This window comes from Canis aureus, chromosome 14 (genome assembly GCF_053574225.1).
Source record: "Canis aureus isolate CA01 chromosome 14, VMU_Caureus_v.1.0, whole genome shotgun sequence".
NCBI lineage: Eukaryota > Metazoa > Chordata > Mammalia > Carnivora > Canidae > Canis > Canis aureus.
Window position 1 is genome coordinate 57,820,930 of NC_135624.1, and position 24,162 is coordinate 57,845,091.

The 24,162-nt window shown below is 33.7% G+C and overlaps 1 long non-coding RNA gene across 3 annotated transcripts in view; it reads right to left on the minus strand.

Annotated features, from left to right (window-relative positions):
- LOC144282968 (uncharacterized) overlaps positions 1 to 17,780 on the minus strand; it is a 31,219-nt gene extending 13,439 nt beyond the window's left edge. For all 3 annotated transcript variants that reach the window (XR_013351376.1, XR_013351375.1, XR_013351374.1), the window contains exon 1: positions 17,644 to 17,780. This is a non-coding gene — a long non-coding RNA (uncharacterized LOC144282968). The remainder of the gene's footprint in view (positions 1 to 17,643) is intronic.
- Between the last annotated feature and the right edge of the window lie 6,382 nt (positions 17,781 to 24,162).

Here is a 24,162-nt window from a genome sequence, read left to right on the forward strand (position 1 = left end):
CTTTGTATCACACATCCATCATAGAACATCAACATGGAAGACATTCAAGTAGGCACAATGTCTTAGTAAGTTGACATTGGGTAGTCTCTGTCATTAGTCCCCTATATAAATGGAGTGCACTCACAAACAGAGTAGTCACAGTGGCAAGGATGGAGAATATTTATGAGCCCAAGAATGTGGACTCTTACTCAAGGGTAATCTAATTACTGAGACTCCGTAGTGTCCTACTTTCCATCAACAGGGACAAATACAAATACTGAGCCCTTAGTATGACTCCATCTCTCAAAAACTTCTAGGAGCCACTTTGTGATAAGTGACTTATATGGATTCTTTCCACATGGAATGGGTAATGATTTATCTTGACCGTGAATAAGACTTATTCTGCATAAGGATTTATTTTTCGGCCTACAGGGTCTCAGCTAACACTGCTTCCTGAGAGTTTGCTTAGTCTTTACTCCAGAATGCCAGGAGCCACCAGAATCTGGAAGAAGCAAGGGGGGGATTTTTGCCTAGAACGTTTGGAGGTAGCCTGGCCCTGCCCACACCTTCATTTCAGACTTGCAGCCTTTGCAACTATAAGATAATAAACTCCTGTTGTTGTAAGTCACCAGTTTGTAGCAATTTGTTACCATGGCCCCAGGTTACTAATACTCATAGAGGTGCCACTTCAGATTAGAGGAATCTCTAATGGGTGAAGCTGAAAGGTGATAACTGTTACCACTTTGAGATCAGCTGTGAGAGTTTCTCCTATGTATCTTACTTTTTGCAGTTTTCCCAGAAAGAGTCCAACCAGTATCCTGGGGAGACAGTTTCCAGAACTCAATAAAATGGGCTTAGGTACTTCAAGGGAGGATCACAGCCGATACTGTAATACCCACACCAGATCCTCTTTCATATTGAAATGCTCATTCCTCCATCTGCAGGGAGTGTTATTGGTTTTGTGCTATAAACTGAGACCTTCCTTGAGAATTGTTTTTGGCTGAAAAAAATCCATCTAACCTAGCTCATTCCTCTCTCTCCACGGTGCCTCCTACACGCAATGACAGGTACATGTAGGGTACAAAGACCCAGAACATTTGCCTTAAGGTGGGAGAACTCTGAAGCTATTTCAGGTCCAGAACGGTCCATGACCGTTGGGTCTGCATCATGGCTCAACACTCTTCAATTTCTTTTACACTGTCAAAAGTGTTGATGGGACTTGCCAGTACATTTGCACATATTTTTCTTCTTGCCTCCCAGGAAATCCAACCTAATAAGTTAAATTTCACATTTTCCTTAATGACTTTTGATAGATCAGCATTATTATTTATTTAAGCTCACTCATATAGAAACTAAACCATCAGGCAACCCACAATTTTAATTATGTTAATTTTTTAATACAAAGCAAACAATTTGCAGACATACTGCAATATACTACAATATATTGCAGACTACAATATATTTTCCATACTGCCATATTATCAGCATTTAACTATTTTTACTTCACATACCAGTGGGTAAATATGTAGGGAAAATTCTGATTTGGGACCAAACCCTCTGTAGTCCTATTTCTAAACATCCATCTATTGTTCAGCATCCAGCCTTTGGAACCTATGCAGAACTCTGAAAGTGATTGTTTATTCTCAGCTGTGTAATTAAGAATTTAAAATATTCAAAGAGATAGATTCTCTAGCCTTGTGTGGGAGAAGGGAGAAAAATAAACTCAGATGTTTTCTTTTGGTGTACCATTTTGTATGCCTCCTCTCTGTGGCTTATTTTCTAGGAAAAAAATCACTGTCAATCTGGAGATTTCATTTTCATCAATTCATTGGACAGTCTCTTGTTAGGATTTTACAGTGAGTAGTGTACAAGGGCCTGTCATATTTGCATTTAAGTTGTGAATATATTGGTTTATGTATTTAAACATACAAATCAAAACCAATAAATGTATTTAAAGCAAAGTCAGTTTATTTCTGAAATTATTTGAGTACCATCTTAAAATATATTTATAAGTGGATATGATGTTTCTCTATTCTTAAAATTTTTCTATAATAATGTTATTCTTTAAGAGAAATGCCATGTTGTCTTTGGAGCACTAAGCAGTGGGATGAATTCTCCAAAGAGATTATCTGGATCACTGGAGCTTTAAAATGTAGGCTAATCCCCTGCAAGGATTACTTGGTCTTTGGAGTTTTTGAAATGATTTGGAAAAAAGGACTTAGTATAAATATTCTCTGAATTTATGCTGATTCACAGTAATAATAATAGTACCTTAACTTTTTTATAAAAATTAACTTTGGGTAAAACTTCTATATTATAGCCTTGAAATAAACAATTAGGGATAATTATACATGTGATTTTAGATATGTTTAAAGTTCATATGTCAGTTCAATGATTTAATGGTATATAACAAAAGGATGAATAATTGTATCTTTTTGGAACAAAGAGCACCTCATGTTGTTCTGGATATTAGATCATTACATATACCCCTCACACTGGTCACAAGTAGAAAGGGTGAGATGATTCCTATTCAATTTCCTCACAGAGATTAAGAATACAAGTTATTGAATAAATAGCTTTGCAGTGAGTTCAGACAACCACTAGCTGAATACGTACTGGATTATTTAATATCTTATGATCTATATTTTTGATGTGCATAATAGAGATTAGTCTGTTATGAATATTAAAGATGATAATCTATGTAAAATGACTAGCACAATGTCTTATACACATGGATATTGAACCATTTTATACTTTGTTTCTCGGGCTACAGGATCTCACAGGCAAGACAATGAAGTTCTTGAAAGACTTGATGAATAATATGTTATGCTTACAAAATTATGCAAATGTTTAAGTAAGAAAAAAAAGCATTTACTTAAGTCCATATCTATATTTTCCACTACATAAAGTAAACTTATTATCTATAAGTATACTTTTGGTCAAAGGGTATTAAAATACATTTGTCAAAAGAAGTAATTTTATAACAGAGAACTGTGACAAAACACACAGTCATGGAGAGAAAATGCAAAATTATGATAAATTTGGGTTACATTTTTGTTCAACAAGGAATCAGAAACAAAACACTTAAAATGCCTCTTGACTTTGGAGTATGACAATCTGTTTCCCTTCCTCCCTGAATCAGTGTTAGAAAATGTAATTTAAAATACTTTGGAAGACAATGCACACTGTTGATATCCATATCATTGTAAGCTTTTGAAACTTATACAGTTATATTTCATTTAGAGCAATTCTTAGCACTTAAAAATATTATACTTTATGTTAAAATAAGCTTTAGATGTATTCAGTTTTAATTTATATTTATTTTCTGATTACTGGTATATGAATGAAGCTACTGTAATAGTTATTTTCAACTGATGATACGTTAAACAACATAATATCCTTTTCCTTTACCACCTCTAACTGAACTGGGCAAAGGAAACAAAAACATACTCAGACTGTGAAAACATCATCTCAGTAATTTCTCCAAAGTCAGGTGGAATGAATCTGCTAAATGAACAAACCTGAACCACAGCTGCTGCCCCAAAAGTGATCTATTTAGTAGAATATATCTGTTTAATTTCTCATGATGGATCATGACACAAAAAGCTTCTTGACATGAACTGAACTTGACATTTGCCAAATTAATTTCTCATTTTCTTTCCAGAAACAAGAAATGTTGTTAATTTGCAGCATATTCACAGCATATACCAACATTTATGTAATTACATAACATATGGCAAATGATAAAATGGTCCATGGGATATTATATTCAAAATGAACACTCATTCAAATAGAGCTTAACTATTCAATTGTACCTAAGTATCTTTATGTGATTTCAGCAAAATACTTGGTTTTGAACACATTTGTTGTTCTTATTTGTTTTTCTAACTCCTTGTCAGTGAGGCTGATTTGTTCAATTTTTATCAGTGTTCATGTAAAATTCATGTATTTTCACATTAAATAAAAGTCTAAGGATAAACAATAAGAAATTAAAGTAATAATTGAAAATACTATGGAGAAGCTTCCTTTTTTTTTCTTTTTACAAAATCAAGCATATCTCTGCCTCATGGTTTGCTTTTCTTTTTAAGTAAGATAATATATTAAACTTATGGCTGAAAAATAAGTTCTGAGCATTATGCAGATCAAAGGTTAGAATTAATCAAATTTGGAAGCAGAGGAACCAAGAAGAGAGCTATTTGGAGATGCCAGGTAAAAGATGAAAGATAATAGTGTATTATATGAGTGTGTTGCAGTAGTAGAACAAAATATATAAATATAAGAGTAGGAAAGTTTGGGAAAAAAATGATGAGTTAAATTTTAGATATGAAGGCTTTCAAATGCTTAGATTTTAACTTATAGAGCTAAAAATTTCAAAACAAAACATCATGCTAAGTTGGTATAAATTGCAAAGGAAAAAGAAATATGTGAGTGTGATTCTAAGTCTCTAGTTCATGAATTTAGTCCCTGGGGATAGCTGAGGTCACTTAGGCAAAAGGAGTGTTATTCTCTTTTATACTGGGTGAATGGTTTCCTCAGATTTTTCATTAATAGTTAAGCTGCTGTTCATAGCGTACAGTTCAATTTACATACACTAATAAGCATTCTGCAGCACTATATTGTTGGGTATTTGATATGCGGTCTAATTAAACAAAGAGAAAAATAAAACAAAAAACTGCCATTCCAAAATAAATTACTTCTAAGTGACTGATATACTTGAGGGTACCCTGTCTTGAAGAAAAAAAAAAAAAAGTTAAGTACATGTACTTTATCTTGTGAAACTGCATCTTAATTAATTACAATCTAATTTGATTTTTAGGGCAGCCCCTGTGGCCCAGCAGTTCAGCACCACCTTTGGCCCAGGGTGTGATCCTGTAGATCCGGGATCGAGTCCCACGTCAGGCTCCCCGCATGGAGCCTGCTTCTCCCTCTGCCTGTCTCTCTCTCTCTCTCTCTCTCTCTCTCTCTCTGTGTCTCTCATGAATAAATAAATACAATCTTTAAAAATAAATAAAATAATTTGATTTTTTTTAAATGTAAGGGGGAAGGAACATTATCTGGCCACTTTGAAATATCTGATCATTTCTGTTTCTGATAATACATAGGTTGATTGTATTAGACCAAGTTCTCATAAGTCATAAACTACAGGAGACATTTTAGAAGGCAGTTATTTGTAGGCATTTGTGAGAAAAGAAAAAACAAAACAAAAACAATGAAAACAACCCCATAAACTAGAGGAAAAGTATAGCATGAAAAAAGAGAACTGAGATTAAATATTTAAGAATTCTTACCAGAGAGTGCTCTCTCTACCACAGATGTCTGAGAAAGAAGCTGGGAACCCAATAAAAATGCCCTGGTTTTCTTGCAATGGTAGCAAGATATTGAACTTTGGGGTTGCTAGAGCAGCTGAAAGGTGAAGATGAAAATGACATAAAGAAAGGAACTGCATGGGGACAACTGGGTGCCTAAGTGATTGAGTGTCTGCCTTCAGCTCAGGACGTGATCCTGGTCTAGGGATCAAGTTCCCCATCGGGCTTCTTGTAAGGGGCCTGCTTCTCCCTCTGCCTGTGTCTCTGCCTCTGTCTGTGTCTCTCATGAATAAATAAATTTTTTTTTTTAAAAAAGAAAAGAACTGCAGATGGAGAAGATCAAATATTTCTATAAACTCCAGTCACATGCTTGGCTGATGGCATAAACTACATTTATAGGACAGAATCCAAGGAGCCAGGAAACTGAGCGAAGATCCAGCTGCTATCCATTGCTGAGGAAACGAAGTTGACAGTTTTAGTCCAGCCAAGCTGTCTTCCCAGGACAAAATCCATGTACTTCAGGGAAAATAACCAAATACGGTACTATTCACAATGTCCTGGCTAAGATTTAAAAAAAAAAAAAAAGATAAAATAAAACTAAACTTTTTAAAAAAACAAGAAAAGGAAGGATAACGATACAAAATAAGCTGGAGATGATTGAGGTGTTGGAATTACACCTCAATGTTAAGAGTAATTGTCATATGTGTTTTGTGCTACTTAGAGGTAAATATAATCATAATTAATGAGCAGATATCATGAGAGAAACAGATATCATGAGAAGAAAAATGAAGATGATATATAGATGGATGGATAGAGAATTGGATAGTTAGATAGACGGAATTCTAAATCCTTAAAAGGTAAATATATGGGACACCTGGGTGGCGCAGGTGGCACAGGTGCCTTGGCCTCAGGGCATGATCCTGGAGACTCGGGATTGAGTCTCACATTGGGCTCCCTGCACAGAGCCTGCATTTCCCTCTGCCTGTGTCTTTGCCTCTCTCACTATGTCTCTCATGAATAAATAAAATCTTTAAAAAAAATAAAAGGGTAAATATATTAGGTGAGCTTACCACCAGATTAGAGGCAGCCTATGACAGGGTTGGTGAATTTGAATATAAAAGCTTTCTTCAATGAGGCACCCAGGTGGCTCAGTCCCTTAATTGTCCAACTCCTGGTTTCAGCTCAGGTCATCACCTCAGGGTTGTGAGATTAAGCCCTGCATCAGGCTCCACACTCAGCACAGAGTCTCATTGCAATTCTCTCTCTCTCTGCCCATTCCCCCATCCTCAAGCTCTTTCTCTCTCTCTCTCAAAAATAAATAAAATCTTTAGAAAAGTATGTATAAAAAGAAAGACTTTATTAAGAAAATATATTTGAAAAACTATGAAGATAATTACAGTGATGTATGGGACAATATCAAGCTATCTAACATATAGCATAGGAGTCCCCAAAGGATAAGAGCAAGAGAATGGGATTAAAGAATATTATTTTTTTTGGATTAAAGAATATTATTAAAAAAACACTGGCTTAATATTTCCAAGATCTATTTAAAACATGTTAGTTTGCAGTACTAAGAGATTCAGCCAATTTCCATCAGGAATTAAACATATAAAAAGCTTCCTTAAGCTTATCATAGCCAACCTTTTGAAAACAAAACAAAATAAATGGACAACAACAGCAAAGAAAAAAAAAGGATCAAAATCTTGCAAACTTCCAGAAAATGGAGAAAGGAAAAAAATCATTTACCTATAGGGAAATAACTATGTTAATTATACTGACTTCTAATCAGATTAATGGGAACTAGAAGTAAAAAAAAAAGAAAGCAATATTCAAAGTGCTAAATTGAAAGAATGACAAATCAACACTGTTCTATATCCCTAGAAATATTTCAAAAAATAAGGGCAAAATAAAAATTTTCATATAACTCTTAGCTATAAGAATTCATTTGTATTCTGTAATATAAGCAAAAAGGGAGTTTTTCAGGCTGAAAGAAAATAATACCATGTGAAAACTCAGATCTTCTGGAAGAAATGAAGAGTAATAATGGACACGGGAAATGTAAAATATCATTATTGTATTTAAAATTGTGTGTGTGTGAATATAAGGCATGTGACAACTACACAAAGGACAGGGCAATAAATTGAATCATACTATTAACTGGTTCTTACATTTTATGGGGGGTAGTAAAATATTAATTCTAAGCAAACTTGATAGGTTAATGATGCATATTATAATACTTAGATCAAGCACTGAAAATAAGCAAATAGGTATAGCTTAAAATTCAACAGAGTAATTAAAATACAATACTATTTTTTTTAAATCAACATAGAAGAAAGAAGGAAAGAAAATTTTAGGAACAAAATAACAGGAAAAATGGGTAACAAACAAAATGATAAATCTAAAACTGACCATAATAATAATTATAGTAACTTGAAAAGAACTATATTTTTTAAATAAAAATATAGAACCCATGTTGGAGAAAAATGGCTGCTTTATCCTGCTTGGTGTACACTTTATGACAGTCTTACTATTGACCAAATGTCTTTTATTCTGTTACCATGCCATACCATGCCATGCCTGTTCAGTGAACGCTACCATTGGTGGCCAGAGTTTGCTTTAGTGCTGATCTTTGAATTTTATAGCTTGTGAAAAGTATTCACAGATTCATGGTCTTTATCAGTCTCAGACTGTCAGTTATATTAGGAGTTTTTTGTTTTCTGTGTTATATTTGTACAAAGATTTTAGTAAGTATCTGGAATTGTTTGCAATAGAGCTCAGTTCCACATATACCATTTAATACAAATATTTCAGCCTATTGGGGAACCTGTGTGGCTCAGTCAGTTAAATGTCTGCCTTTTGTTCAGGTCATGATCTCAGGATCCTGGGATGAAGCCCTGCATCAGGCTCCCTGCTCAGCAGGCAGTCTGCTTGTCCTTCTTCTTCAGCCCCTCCTCCTGCTCACGCTCTCTCTCTCTCTCTCTCTCAAATAAATAAATACAATATTAAAAAAAAAATATTTCAGCCTATTATGATTTTATTTTTTATTACTTATATAATTAGTATATTTTTATGATATTAAGGATAGGTGATGATTTACTAAATAGTTTCCTATATTTTCTTGAAATGATTTTATTTTTTTTATTTTTTATTTTTTTTCAATTTTCATTTATTTATGATAGAGAGAGAGAGAGAGAGAGGCAGAGACACAGGCAGAGGGATAAGCAGGCTCCATGCACCGGGATGCCCGATGTGGGATTCGATCCCGGGTCTCCAGGACCGCGCCCTGGGCCAAAGGCAGGCGCCAAACCGCTGCGCCACCCAGGGATCCCTTGAAATGATTTTAATGCATAAGTTTCTTTAGATTGCAAAATTCTGAATTTTGTATTAGTAAATGTAAATTATGTAGTCTAGCGATGGGTACTAGTAATATTACTATTACTTTCCATTTATGTTACATAATTTTAATTCACAATTATATAAGAAATGTGATATCTGGGCAATAGAGGATAGTCGGAAGAAAGGCAGGAGCAAAGGGCCTTCATCCTAAGAGGAAATGCCCTTAAAATGAAAAAGATTCTACACTACCCCAGAGGAGCCCTCCATTTTTTCCCACGTGAACAACTACCAGATAGGTAGATGACAGTGTGGACAAAACCTGATTGAGTGACAGGTGCATGGAGGTTAATCAGATTAAAACAGCCCACCAAACATTCCTGTAAAAATCCTTAGATTTAGAAGCCCGAAAGGCAACTCTCTGGGGTGCTTTCCCTCCTTGGGTGCTTTGTCCTATCACTCGATAAACTTTGCTTCACTGCCCACCCTTGACCAAGAACCATGGGCCCTAGAGGAAAAGAAATCCTGAAACAAGGGAAGATGTTTAGAAATACACTTGATATATCAATCTCTGCCTCTTATCCCACCAAACATATCCTTAATATCCCAAGTACTGTAAAAAATGTGACAGATTAGAGCAGTGGTTAGATGTATGTACTCTGCAACCAAAATGCCTGTATTTGAATCCCAGCTTGACCAGTTGCTGGAAATGTGGAAGGAGGAATCAATATATTCAACATCTGTGGTCTTCAGAGTGAAGATGGGAAAACTCAGATACTTGTTCTAAAGGATCACCAAAGTTCTCTGGAACGAAGACAGATTTGTACCAGAACCATCATGGCAGCCTTTCTTGCTGAGTGGGGTTGGGGCTGTAACAGCAATGCTAATTTATGTTAATAGCCATATAACTATCTAGAGGTTAAACTGACAATACCTTGTCTCTGGACTGGGCTTGCATCTCCTGAGAGAAAGTCCTGTAGGCTATAACATCTAGTCGGAGGAAGATGTGGGCTGGTTTTGTTGACTACAGGGGCATTCCTTCCACTGCTCACGTCTAGCTACTAACTAACAGGAGTATATAGAAACAATTATTTTAAGTTCACAATATTCATGCAAAGAGCACAGATATATATTGAAAGAAAAAAAAAAGGTTTGGGTAGCCTGGGTGGCTCAGTGATTTAGTGCCGCCTCTGGCCCAGGTTGTGATCCTGGAGACCCGGGATTGAGTCCCATGTCCGGCTCCCTGAATGGAGCCTGCTTCTCCTTCTGCCTGTGTCTCTGCCTCTCTCTCTTCCTCTGTCTCTCTCTGTGTCTCTTATGAATAAATAAAATCAATCATCAATCAATCAATCAATCTTTCAGAACTTGGACAAGACGATGTTTTCTTAGATATGACAGCAAAGCAACAGCAACAGAAGAAAAATTAAAAAGATGAACTAGTCTTCATCAAAATTAAATATGGATCAAATGACACTCTTTTAGTCAACTTGATCTGCTATCACAAATTTTCACAGACTAGGTGGCTTAAACAACAAACATTGTTTCTCATAGTTCTGGAGGCTGTAAGTCTGAGATCCGAGTGCTGGCATGGTTGAATTCTTGGTGAATGCCCTCTTCCTAGTTTACAGAGGACCTTCTTGTTACTCACATGGTAGAAAGAGAATGAAATATCACTTTGAACTTTTCTTATAAAGGGGTTGATCTTACTCACAAAGGCTCCACTCTCATGACTTAATTACCTTCCAAAGGCCCCATTTCCAAACACCATCATATTGGGATTGTAATCAACATACAAATTTTAGAAGCACACAAATATTCAGTTCATAAGAGACATTATCAATAAATGAAGATGCTACCACAATATGAGAACAAAATATTTGCAAAATTCATATCTGATAAGGGACCATTAGAATATATTCAAAATATATAAATAATTCTCACATTGAACAATGTCAATGCATGATACAATTAAATATGGAAAAATTCAAATAAATATTGTTTCAAAGAGATGTACAAGTGATCAATAAGCAGAAGAAAAAATGTTCAACATCATTAGGGCCCCAGTCTAACTTCTGCCAAAGTCCAAGGCTGCAGCAACCAGAAGGTACAGTTCCATTGTCTTGCTCCTCAAGGCAGCTCTGGGGTATTTAAATTCATCTCAGGAAGCTATCACTGCCTGTTCCTTGAGACTTTTCCTGAAGAAGCCTCAGGACATAATTTATTTCACTCTCTGTCTCTCTGTCTCCCTCTCTCTGTCTCCCTGTCTCTTTATCTATCACTGTCTGTTATCTCCAACTTTTTTTTTTTTTTTTTTTTTTTTTTTAAACACACTGTGGAGAGGTAAACTCCCTTTCTCCCTTTGGAATCAACATGTTCTTGGGATCCCCTTTGCTACCCTTCCTCCTGCCTTGTAGAACCCTCCTGTGAGGCACCACTGCACAGGCCCAGATGGACCAAGGACAAGGGCCAAGAAAGTGTTAATGACTAACAGTACTAAGTAGGGAAGGAGAGAAGTGAAAATCTAAGAGTGAGTTCAGCTACCAGGAAGGATTCTTTTAAAAAAATAGATTCTGTTTAGAGAAGAATAAATACAAAAGAGAGCTAACACGAGCTCTGCCTATCTGCACAGGGCATTTTGATTTGGTCTGGTAACAAACCTTTTTTCTTTCCACTACTGTGGAGTATACAAAGCCCTTTCACCTTCACTTCAGTGAATAACTCCTTGGGTTTGTGGTCTTGCATTCATTTTGCAGAGGAGGGAACAGACCAAAAGGGGCAAGTTGAATTGTCTCAAGTTATACAAGTTATACAACTCCAAACTGAAGGTGGAAAACTAGTGTGCATAATTTGACTATGTATACCAGTTTACTAGGATATTAATAAAAGTATTTCAATTAAATTTCTTTAGTCCTCTGTACAGTACAATGTAGAGAAAGCAGCAATTGTTACGGTTCCAACGCTGAAGTTAATAGCAGCAGTACAGTTTCTGGTTCCTTCTCACCTTGGGACGAAGCTGATTCCATTTGGACCAGTACTATTGTTGGTGTCATGAGCCACATCAGTGATGAAGAGAGGTCCAACTAACACAGGATGTCTATTCAAATACAACTCATATCTCATTAGGGTTCTTGTTCCTTTTTTTTTTTTTTAAGGTTTTATTTATTTATTCATGAGAGAAGCAGAGACACAGGCAGAGAGAGAAGCAGGCTCCATGCAGGGGGACTCGATCCCAGGACTCCAGGATCACGTCCTGGGCCAAAGGCAGGCGCTCAACCCCTGAGCCACCCAGGCATCCCAAGGGTTCTTGTTTTTCAACAAGTATATTCATAATATGTAATTGGAAATTTCAGAGAATAGTTTCTACATTCACTATATATGAAAGACTTGAATTAATAACATACTTCAAACATAACAATGTGACCTGGCAACCTTATTCATTGAAAGAGGGTTTTGATTTTGAATAGCTGATTTTAATTTCACACTCAGTAGTAAATGTCACTTAGTATTCATAAATCTATTTTGATATTAACAATGTGTGGTAAATGTTTAAGATTAATGCTTATCTTAACTCTACAATGAATATATTATTTCATTTTATTAAAGCAATTAAATCAAATTTTCTAGTATTCCTGGGATCCCTGGGTGGCGCAGCGGTTTGGCACCTGCCTTTGGCCCAGGGAGCGATCCTGGAGACCCGGGATCGAGTCCCACGTCGGGCTCTCAGTGCATGGAGCCTGCTTCTCCCTCTGCCTATGTCTCTGCCTCTCTCTCTCTCTGTGTGACTATCATAAATAAATAAAAATTAAAAAAAATAAAATAAAAAAATTATTTAAAAAATTTTCTAGTATTCCTTTTTATTTTTGTAAATTTTAATGATAATGGAAAGTTTAATGAAGAAAATTATTAACTTCCAGATTAATACATAAAAACCTTATTGGTGAGATATTCCCAAGAAAAATTCGAAAGTATATAATTTTTTTTTCTACACGACATAATGAGTTAAGAGGTAAATATAAGACCTGTTATGGTTAAGAAGTTTGAGAACAGATAGGAGAGAGTAATATATTTACTCTAAATCCTAAAACATTACCTATGACATTATCTGATAAAATACTAAATCTTATATCCGACTTCCTTGTACCTTTGGAAGTGTTAATGATGATCCTAGATACACAAACACACAGGCATACACAAAAATATTCACAAATCTTGACAAGGAAATACTTATAAGCCAGGAAAAGAAAAACATATAACTGTAGAAAATTGTTTGTGTTTATCAGTATAATAGTATTTCTACAACTCAGGTGTTATGTCGGCCTGGAAGCGTATTAATGGAGATTAGAATTGTGGCAGGTTACTGAAAGGCAGAAAAAAAATGAGAAAGCATACTATGAAGGGAAATTGAGTATTTTCCCAATAGCAATAAAATTTGCTTGTTAATTAAAGTGGTGGTTTATTAGGAATAGGAAAAAGTGGTTCAAGTTTTACATGCATTAGAGATAAGTTTGTGGCTCTTTTAAAATTTTATGCCTATTTATCTTGAGTAAGTAATACATGCACATGCTACAAATAGTAAAGCTTTCTGAAGGGTATATTGGGAAGAAAGGACTGTCAAACTTCTCTTTTCCTACCCGGTCAGAGGTAACTACTGTTATCTGTCTTTTATATTTCTTATACATCTTCACAAAAATATCATGTTAATTTATGTACATATAATTTTGTACATTCTTTTGCCTTTTCTTATTTTTGCCATATTTATTTATGAAATCTTTATTCCTCTACTGTCATACATAGAGCTGATGCATTGTTTTTAATAGATGCATACTATTTCATTATGTGGGTGCGCTACATTTACTATACTAAGTAGTCTATTGGTAGACTTTTAGTTTGCTTCCCCCTTTTTGCTACTACATGCCTTTTGTAGTGAATATACTTGGAGAAACCTCATTTGGTACATGAATACATATATCTCTATGATAAACAGCCAAGAATAGAATCACTGGGTCACAATGTACATTTACAATTTTAATAGTATTTTTTCCACATAAGGGGCCCACTTAACTTATCATCTTATCTGCAACGTACAGGAGTGGGGGCATCTTTTAAACCCTAAGTCCTAGAAGAGTGCATATACCTTATATTAAAAGCTGATTTGTATTTTGCATTTACAATCCCTTATTTATTCTAAATGAAAATGTCTGTTTTACCCATAGTTATGTTAATCACACACGACCTCTCACCTCATTAATTGCACTCCCAGCTGAAGCCAAATGAAGTTGTTGCATGAAATCTTACAAAAGGGGACACACAATCTATATAAAGTTCAAAAGTCTCAAGGAAATATTCTCTTAGGAATTTGAATTCAGAGATACCTTTTAAAAGAAAGACAATTAGGTTACAATATCTGCATGCCACAGTGAATAGGGGATGAGTTGGGGAGGTGATGATATGATCTGTGCAAATTATGATTATTTGGCAGCAGGGAGCATGAATAAGCAGACAAATCAGATGATTAAAACATGAAAGCCAAGCAGATGCATGGAAAGAATTTCAGACCCTAAGTGAGCAGGAGGCCATTTGTGGAGCTTTGGGTTTAGATTCAATGAATAGAAATTTAACCCTTCTCTAGGGTTAACTTTTTTTTTTTTCAAATTATGAAGCCTTTTATTAAAGAGGCTTTCTCTGGACTTATTCCGGACTAGCTTATTCACCCTCTCCACCCTATGCCCACCTCCACTCCCAGCTATATAGAACTATAGCATTCCACAGCATCATCCTTTCAATACTTGTTTGGGTTAAGATTCTCCACTAGCCCAAAAGTTCCATGAGTGAAGTGGCTTTGTGTTTGTACACTGTGGTACACTCAACACCCAACCTAGTGCCCTGACAAAGAAAATAATTCCAAAATATATGTGCTAAATAAATAAAACTAACATGTATTACTAGGTACCAGACACTGTTCTACAAAGATGATAGATTATATATATATATATAATCTATAATTTGATATATATATATATATCAAATGTATATTTTTATGACACCAATCTATGATGTAAATGTCACTGTTATCCCCACTTAGAGATGAAGAAACTAAGGAAGAGAGAAATTAAGTAACTTGCCCAAGGTCATGCACCTAACAAATGAGAAAGCTGAAATGTCAAGGAGGTGATCTGACTTCTGGGCCTAAGCTCTCAGCGAATGTAAAATGCACTACATTTTCAGTACTACATTTTCAGTTCATTACCATTATAGGAATGTCAGCTGGGGAGTTTGTAGCAAGATTAAAAAAAAATGAGGGTAAAAGAAGAAAATGTGTCTTTAAAGAATAAAATACATATTTAATAAATATAGGATTAATTCCCACAGTACGTATAAATAATTTTTTTTAGTTTTATTTTATAATGTGTATGGGTTTCCCCTATTTTGCAGTATAACTGAATTCAGAGAAAGGCTCCTTTGTATTCAGGCAAAGGAATACTATATTGTTTGCTTTTCAGTGTTTTTCACTAGCATGAAACATTTATTTTAACCATCTTATTTGAGGTGCCCAGGCATGCCACATGATAAATCAGCTTGAGCATCCTCTGGGACTTCATAAAGCTCACTCTTTATTTTTCTCCTTCAGTTTTAAGCTGGTGGTAGCTCAACATGGTATTCTTTAAAGAATGGAATCCTACTAAGATAACATCTGTTCAAATCACTCTCTCTTTGTTTTGGAGTTATTAAAGATAAAATATTTGAATATGAATTAAAAGTCACAATATTGCTTTAACAGATATGAAGTTTCCTGCATATTAAAGTTCTTGTCTCCATTTATCATTTAAAGTTACTTAAATATTTGCCAGTTTTAAAGTGCTTACCCCCCCCATATATATATTTATATATACACACAACTGTGGGTTAAAAATCACTGGCTTTCCAATATTAATGAGAACATAATGGGAAGGAAATTGTGGAAAATCAATAAAACTGTGACCAACTTAATTACTTATTTAATACATATTTGTACTTCAAAAGGATATCCCTTTATTGTCCCCATGTCTCTTTTACATTTTATGCATTATTCAAACTTAGTATAAGTTTTATATAATAATTTTGTAAAGTAAAACTTATAAATAGACTCCATGGAATTCTAGTAAACTCCTTTAAATTTGTTTGTAAGCTTTCCAAAATGAGAAGTAAATACTTGTGGCAAGAGTTCAACCCGCAATGTCTAAAGATTTACCAAGCCTCTGTAATACACTCTCTAATGCCTCATTGGCCAAAGAATGTCACATGGTGAGAATCAGGGCCAGTGTGGGAGGACCACACAAGGATGTAAATACCATGGGCTGCGTTCCACTGTGGGCCACCTGACAAAGTCAGTGGTAGTAGGAAAAGGAATTAGGTAAATGCATAAATGATACATAAAAAAGAACATGGATAATAATCACTGGTACATGGAACAGACTGGAAGCAAATTTACTATGAGCCTTCAAAGTTGCTGAGGAAAATCTATGTCCTACGAAAACATGAGTTTTTCTTGCAAAAGCCGAAACTAACTGTTAGATTCCCAAATTTTTATTAAGAGGAATCAGTATGCAAAAGTTATATGAGCCTTAGTAATCTATACTATACAGTTCTGCTTCAGTTATATTTAAGGAAGACATGATAAACGAGAAAATCTCAAAGGACAAGTCATAGTGGTAGGGTTTTCTTCTCCTCCTTTTTCCCTCTCTTTCTTCCTCCTTATTTCCCTCCTTTCCTTTCATCCTTTCCTTATTTAAGAAACGTAAATATAGGTTTTCTTTAGAAAAGTTAAAATAAAGTCATAAACTTAGTGAATAAATTCCAGGAAGAAAGTATTTTTAGCATCCATGAAGGGTTAGGACAAGCAAAATCTGAATAAGGATCTTAATATATCAGAAACTCTAGTAACTGGACAAATATATATATGATATAAATGTAATATATATGATCTATATTATATATAACATATACATTAAGGATATGTATATTTTAATATATATATATTAAATTTCTGATTCTGTGTTTCTGTCTTAAGATTGATAGAATTATTGAGGGAACTATATGATATTAGTAATTTTTTAGAGTATACAGAGAAAATTAATTATATATTATGAGGCTCACCATGAAGGAAAAATAATTGAGCATCGTTATATTATCTCATTAGTTTCTGATGTAAAAATGTTTAAGTAATATGAGTTTTAGTCTTAACGTATTCACTTTAGAATCTTTTATTTGTAGAAAAAATGTGAACAATATTCTTTAAATCAAATGCATTGGAATTGATACTTTAAGTGAAAATTTAAATTTCATTAATTTACATGAAATTACTGAATTTCCTATAGAAGTATATTCTTTAAACTTACAATTCATAAAATTGTGAAAGCTTATTCTGAAGATGATTCTATTTTATAATGATTTAAATGTTACTCTCAGACAAAAAAGGGAAAATGAGATTTCTCATTTTTATGGAAAGAATTGCAACTTCACTGGAGTAATTTTTATTTAATTACAGAATAAAATTTTATTTGTTTTTATTTATACCATTAGAGCAGTGTTTGTTAAAAAATTATATTGTCAAGTAAACCTAAGATATTTCCATCACTGTATTTAATAAAAATTAATTAATTTGCATTTTTACTTCAGGCTCAAATTGTGCATTTATTATCAAGCTGATGATTTACAAAGGAATTCTACTAGAATATATTTCTAGAAAGTTTCATTATGCTGATTTATTTTAAATGATTAGAATTTCTCTTCAAAGGTGACAATAGAAGATAAGAATTCCCCTATGCAACCAGTATCTTTCTTTTCATCAAGATTTATTTATTTGAGAGAGAGAGAATGAATCTGTATGTGTACAAATATATTTTATGATAAAACGATGTAATTGTGTATATGTGTATGAAATAATCTCTCTGAAGTCTGAGAGGGAAAGTTACTGATCTAAGTACCACTGAAATTACTAAGTTAGTAATGTAAGACTAAGGCAAAAGAAATTGGATAAGCACCATACCTTAGGTTATAAAGTTGTTTCCCACGGGTAGTAATAGGTCCATGATTCTAATACTGCTACACACGTAATACTTGAACAATTCAGCTAAGGAGTAACAGATGGTTAGAGTCAGTTTTCTCAGTGTTGGAATGTGGAACTACAGATAAGCAAGGAGGGATTCTAGAATGATCTATCTGGTAATAGATTAGAGTTTGAGACATCAGTATGAATTTATGTTTAGCTTAGTATGTATGAGTATGTGTATGTGCCGCTATTTATAGAAGCATTTATGGATGTGTGTACATAGCAGTTAACATATATGGATATTTTTCCTTGATCTATGGGTTTTGACAAAGAAATAGTATCACAATCCATAAGTACAATATCATACAGAATTGTTTTGGTACTTCCCCAAATTCCCTGTGCTTCACCCAGTCAACTCTGTCCTCCTCCTCCAAACCTCTAGTAACTAATCTTTTTACCATTGCTATAGTTTTGACTTTTCTAGAATGTCATATAGCTGATTCATAGAGTATGTTGTCTTTTCAGACCGGTTCTTTCACTAAGCAGTGTGCATTTGTTTCTTTCATGTCTTTTTGTTGCTCGATGATTCATTTTGCTATATTACCAAATAATATTACATTGTATGAATATACCACAGTTTATTTATCTATTTATCTATTCAACTATTGGAGGACATTTTTGGTTGCATGCATTTGGGGGCCATATGAATATACGTATTGATTAAAATTAAATATATATATAATATAAACATTCACATGCAGGTTTATGTGTGGACATAGGCTTTCAAGTCAGTGAAATTAATACTTGAAATCATGACTACTTGATGATAAAGTTACTATTATGTTTATATTTGCTAGAAACTAGTAGTGTTCCAAAGTGGCTATACCACTTTGAATTCTGACCAACAATGAATGATTACTTCTGATGTTGTACATCTTTGTCAAAAGTTTTTCAGATATTTTTTAAATTCTAGCCATTCTATTATATGTATATGTATTCTATTATATGTATAGTGGTATTCATTGCTATTTTTAATTTGTAATCCTGTAATGACAGATGATATGGACCATTATTTCATGTTCATTCCCATCTCTATACACTCTTTTGTGAGACATTTGTCATATCTTTTGCCATTTTTTAAAATTGAATTGTGTGTTTTCCTATTGTTGAGTTTTGAGTGTCTTCTGCACATTTTTGAATTTGAGTTCTTTATTAGATAAGTGTTTTGTAAATATTTCCTCCTGGTCTGTGAATTGGGTTTTCATTGTCTAGCAGTATTTTTGCATAACAGAAGTTTTTAATTTTAATCAAGCCCCATTTCATTTTTTTTTCTTTCTTTCATCAATGATGTTTTTGATGTTTCATTTCAAAACTCAAGGCAAAACCAAAGGTAAACTAGATTTTCTTGTATGTTTTCTTCTAGAAAATTTATAATTTAGGGTTATACATTTGGTCTAATGTCCATTTTGAGTTATTTTTTGTGTATGAAGTAAGGACTGTATCTAAGGTTTGTTTTGGTTTCCTTTTGGTTATGCAGATTGACATTCAAATTTTCCAAGTTGGCTGTTAAAAAGTCTGTTCTTTCTCAATTGAATTGCCTTTGCTTATTTTTCAAAGATCAATTGGTTGTATTTGTTTGGGTCTCTTTATGGGGTCTCCATGGTGTTCCATTGATATTGGTGTCTGTTTTTTTACATGCAATTCTGTCTTAATTAATGTAGTGTTTATAGTAAGGCTTAAAATTGGATAATATAGGTCCTCCATCCACATTGTATTTTTTCATGCTGTACTCTAGGGCTTCTGTCTTCCTTATAAACTTATAATCTGATTGTATCTGCAAAATGGTTTGAACTGGATCTATTGAGCAAGTTGGGAGGAATTGGCATCTTAGCAATATTGACTCTTTTTTGTCCATGACCATCAAATATCTCCCATTAATTTATATTTTCTGTAGTTTTTTTTCTTCAGGGATTTATAATTTTCCTCATATAGATATTACACATACCTTTTTAGAATTTTACCCACATTTTCATATTTTGGTGCTAATATACATGATGTTATTTATTTTTTAATATTAAATTCCAATTGTTCATTGATGGTGGACAGGCAAACAATTTGTAGATATATAATTTATATGCAACAATTATATACAACTATATATATAACAAGTTATACATATATATCTTATATCCTGAGACCCAACTGTACTCATCTAATAAGTTAAGGAGTTTTATTGTTGGATCTTTAGAGTTTTCTACATATAAAATAATATCATCTGTAAACAATGACAATTTTATTTCTCCCTTTCCAATCTGCATAACTTATATTTACTTTCTTGATGTTGATTTGGAGTAGAGTCAACATTTTATCTGGTCTTGGAGAGAAAGCATCTAGTTTTTCATCAGTTTTTAAATAGATGTTCTTTATTAAGTTGAGGATATTACAAACTATTTTTAGTTTCTGACAATTTTTTTTCATGAGTGGGTGTTGGATTTTTCTAAATTATTTTCTGCATCAATTGATATGATCATATTATTTTTCTTCTTCACGCTACTGATGCAGTGTGATTAATTTTAGAATGTTATACCAGTCTTGTATGCCTGGAATAAATTTCACTTGTTTATAGTGAATAACTATTTTTATACATTGTTTGTTCAATTTGTTAACGTTTTGTTGGTATTTTCCCACTTATGAGAAATATTTATCTGCACACTTCCTTTCTTGCAATATCTTTGTATGATATTGGCATTAGGGGAAAGCTTGCCTCATAGAATGAGCTTAAAACGGTTTCCTTGTCTTCTTTTCTGAAAGAGATCATTGAAAATAAAATTTATTCATTAAACGTTTCATAGGATTCACTAGTGAGACCGTCTGGACCTATTGAAGTCTTTTTTGAAAGGTGGTTAATTATACATTCAATTTCTTTAATAGATGCAGATTTTCAGATAATTTTTCTCTCCTTAGGTTCAATTTTGTAGTTCATGTCTTTGAAGATATGAGACTATTTTATCTGTTATCAAACTTATAGGTATTAAGTTTTTTACAGTATCCTTTATTATCCTTTTAATGTTCGTGGGTTTTGGAGCAATGGCTCCTTTTTCATTGCTGATGTTGGTAATTTGTGTCTTCTCCCCTTTTAAATGGTTAGCCTGGCTAAAGGTTTATCAACTTTTTTTTTTTTAAGATTTTATTTATTCTTGAGAGATGAAGAGAGAGAGGCAGAGACACAGGCAGAGGGAGAAGCAGGCTCCATGTAGGGAGCCTGATGCGGGACCTGATCCCGGGACCCCAGGATCAAGTCCTGAATCAAAGACAGATGCTCAACCACTAAGCCACCCAGGCATCCCAAGGTTTTTGACCTTTCCAAATAATCCACTTTTGATTTCTGGCTTTATTAATTATTTTCCTGTTTTCAATTTCTAAGCTTTCTGTTCTATTTTTTATTTATTTTCTTCTGTTTGCTTTATACTTAAAATGGTCTTCTTTCTCTATTTTCTTGAGGTTATCCTTTTTATGTATTTCTTATTTTCTAGTACATGCATTTAACTCCATAAATTTCCTTCTAATCACCGATTAGGCTGCATCCCACAAATTTGGATAGATTGTATTTCCCTTTTTTTAGATTTATTTATTTATTTATTTATTTATTTATTTATTTATTTATTCATAGAGACACAGAGAGAGAGAGAGAGAGAGAGAGAGAGACTCAGACAGAGGGAGAGGCAGGCTCCATGCAGGGAGTCCCACGTAGAACTCAATCCTGAGTCTCTGGGGTCATGCCCTGGACTGAAGGCAGTGCTAAACCACTGAGCCACCTGGGCTGCCCGTAAAAAAGAAGTTTATTTAAATTCCTCTTTAGGAAAAAAACAAAACAAAACAAAACAAAAACTCTCAGGGATACGTTGCATTTCATTTTCAACTAATTCAGGTTGTTTTAAAAATTTCTCTTGATATTTATTTTTTGAACTATATGTTATTAAGAAGTATGTTTAATCTCTAAGCATTTTAAGATTTTTTAAATGAACTATGTTTTATGTAACCTAGTCTAATTCTATTATGGTCTGAGAGGATATTTTGTACAATTTTTATTGTTTAACATATGTTAGGGAGGGTCTTATAGCCCAAAAGTGGCCTATCTTAGTCAATTTTCATGTGAGCTTGGAAAGGATATGTAAGTATTCTGCTGTTGCTGGTTGGGATATTCTGTTTTCTATAAATGTCAATTAGATCAGGTTTATTGATGATGTGAGTGTGTGTTTTTTTTTTTAAGATTTTATTTATTTATTCACGAGAGACAGAGAGAGAGAGAGAGAGAGAGAGAGAGAGAGGCAGAGACACAGGCAGAGGAAGAAGCAGGCTCCATGCAGGGACCCTGAGGTGGGACTCGATCCCAGGTCTCCAGGATCACGCCCTGGGCTGAAGGCAGTGCTAGACCGCTGAGCCACCCAGGCTGCCCTGATGATGTTTTTTTAGAATAACTCTTTCTTTTCTTTCTGTTTGATTTATCAGTCACTGAAAGAGAAATGTTAATTGCTGTAACTATATGAGAGGACTGAACCACCCTTTCAGTTTACCTAGTTCTGCCTCAGATATTTTCATACTCTCCTGTTAGGTGCATTTAGGATTTTTATGCCTTCATAGAGAATTGATCCATTCATCATCATGCAGCATCCCTTTATATCCAAGATAATTTTCCTTGTTCTGAATCCTATTTTATCTGAATTTATTTTAACTACTCCAGTTTTTCTGTTTGTTTGTTGTTGTTATAGTTAGCATTGTGTCTCTTTATCCATCCCTTTACTTCTGAACCATTCAGTCTCTATATTTTAAGTGTTTTTTAATAGACAATTTACACTTGGATCTTCTTTATTTTATCCACTCTGACAATGTCTATCTTACAAATGTGTATTTGGATCATTCATAATGAATTGGTTATCAAATTAGTTACATTAATATCTACTGTTTGTAACTATATTCCATTCATTGCATTGTTCTTAATTTCATATTTTCTCTATATTTTTTGACTTCTTTGATTTTGAGGATTACATATACTTTATTTTATATCCTTTCATAGCATATCAAATATACTTTTGTATTATCTTGTTTAACTAATATATTTCTGCCCATAATAAAACAATTTGGTTTTAGTGTAGGTACCTTATAACTGAGTATTTTATTTTTTACTTATTTTTTAAGATCTTGTTTATTTATTCATGAGAGACAAAGGAAGAGAGAGGCAGAGACACAGGCAGAGGGAGAAGCAGGTTCCATGCAGGGAGCCTGATGCAGGACTTGATCTTGGGTCTCCTGGATCACTCCTTGAGCCAAAGGCTGATGCTCAACTGCTGAACTACCCACATGTCCCATAACTAAGTATTTTAAATTCTCTCCTTTTATATTACTATGTCATTGTTGTTATTCATTTCATTTATTCATATTCTGTGATCAGCCAACACCTTTTCAATACTTATTACTGTAAATAATTAACTTTTATATCAAGAATAAGAAAAATGTAACATTTATTTTACTTTTTTTTCTTCATTATTGCTTTTCTTTTCTTTTTTTTTTTTTTATGTAGAGCTAAGTTTCTGACCTATCTAATTTCCTTCTTGCTGGAGATCTCCTTTTAACATTTCTAACAGGGCAGGACTTGACAATGATTTCCCTTAGATTTGTTTTAGTTTTTGATAAAATAAAATATATTTATTTATCCTTTACATTTGGAGGATAATAGTGCTGGGAATAGAATACTAGATTGAAACTCCCCTCCCCACTTCAACACTTTAAATATTTCACTCTACTTTTTCCTTGATTACATAGATTCTGATGGAAAATCTACTGTAAATCTCATTCTCTTGTTTTTCAGGTTAAGGGTTTTCCTGCCCCATTACAATTGTCAGGGTTATTTCAAAATTTTCTGTGTCTGGTATTTAGTTTGAATATTGGTATGTCTACACATAGGTTTTTTGAAATTTATCCTGCTTGGTGTTTTCTGATCTTTCTGGATCCATTGTTTTCTGTCATTAATTTTGGGAAGTTTTCAGCGACTATTCAAATATTTTTTTTGCTCCATTTTCTTTTTTATCTCCTTCTGTTTTTCTAATTATTTGTATGCTACATCTCTTGTTGACATAAATTTAGACTCACTGATGCTTTCCTTAGCTATATGTAATCTCCATTAGCCTATCAAAGACATTTTTGAAAAAAAATATTTTTCTTTTGATTTTTGTCTTAAAGATTTCACCCTTCTACTTTAGAGATTCTATCCCTCTGCTTGCAATTCTCATCTGTTCTTACATGCTATTTATTTTAACTTAAAGCTCTTAACATATTAATCATAGATGCTTTATATTTCCTATCTGACAATCAGTGTCTTATTAGGAGTATGCCTCTGATGCTAGCTTTGTCTTTTCAAACTTCTTTCTCTGCCTTTTAGCATTTTGCTTTTGTAATTTTGCTTTGTAACTTTGAGAGCCATAGCTAATGTATCAGGTAATAAGAAGTAAGGTAAATAGG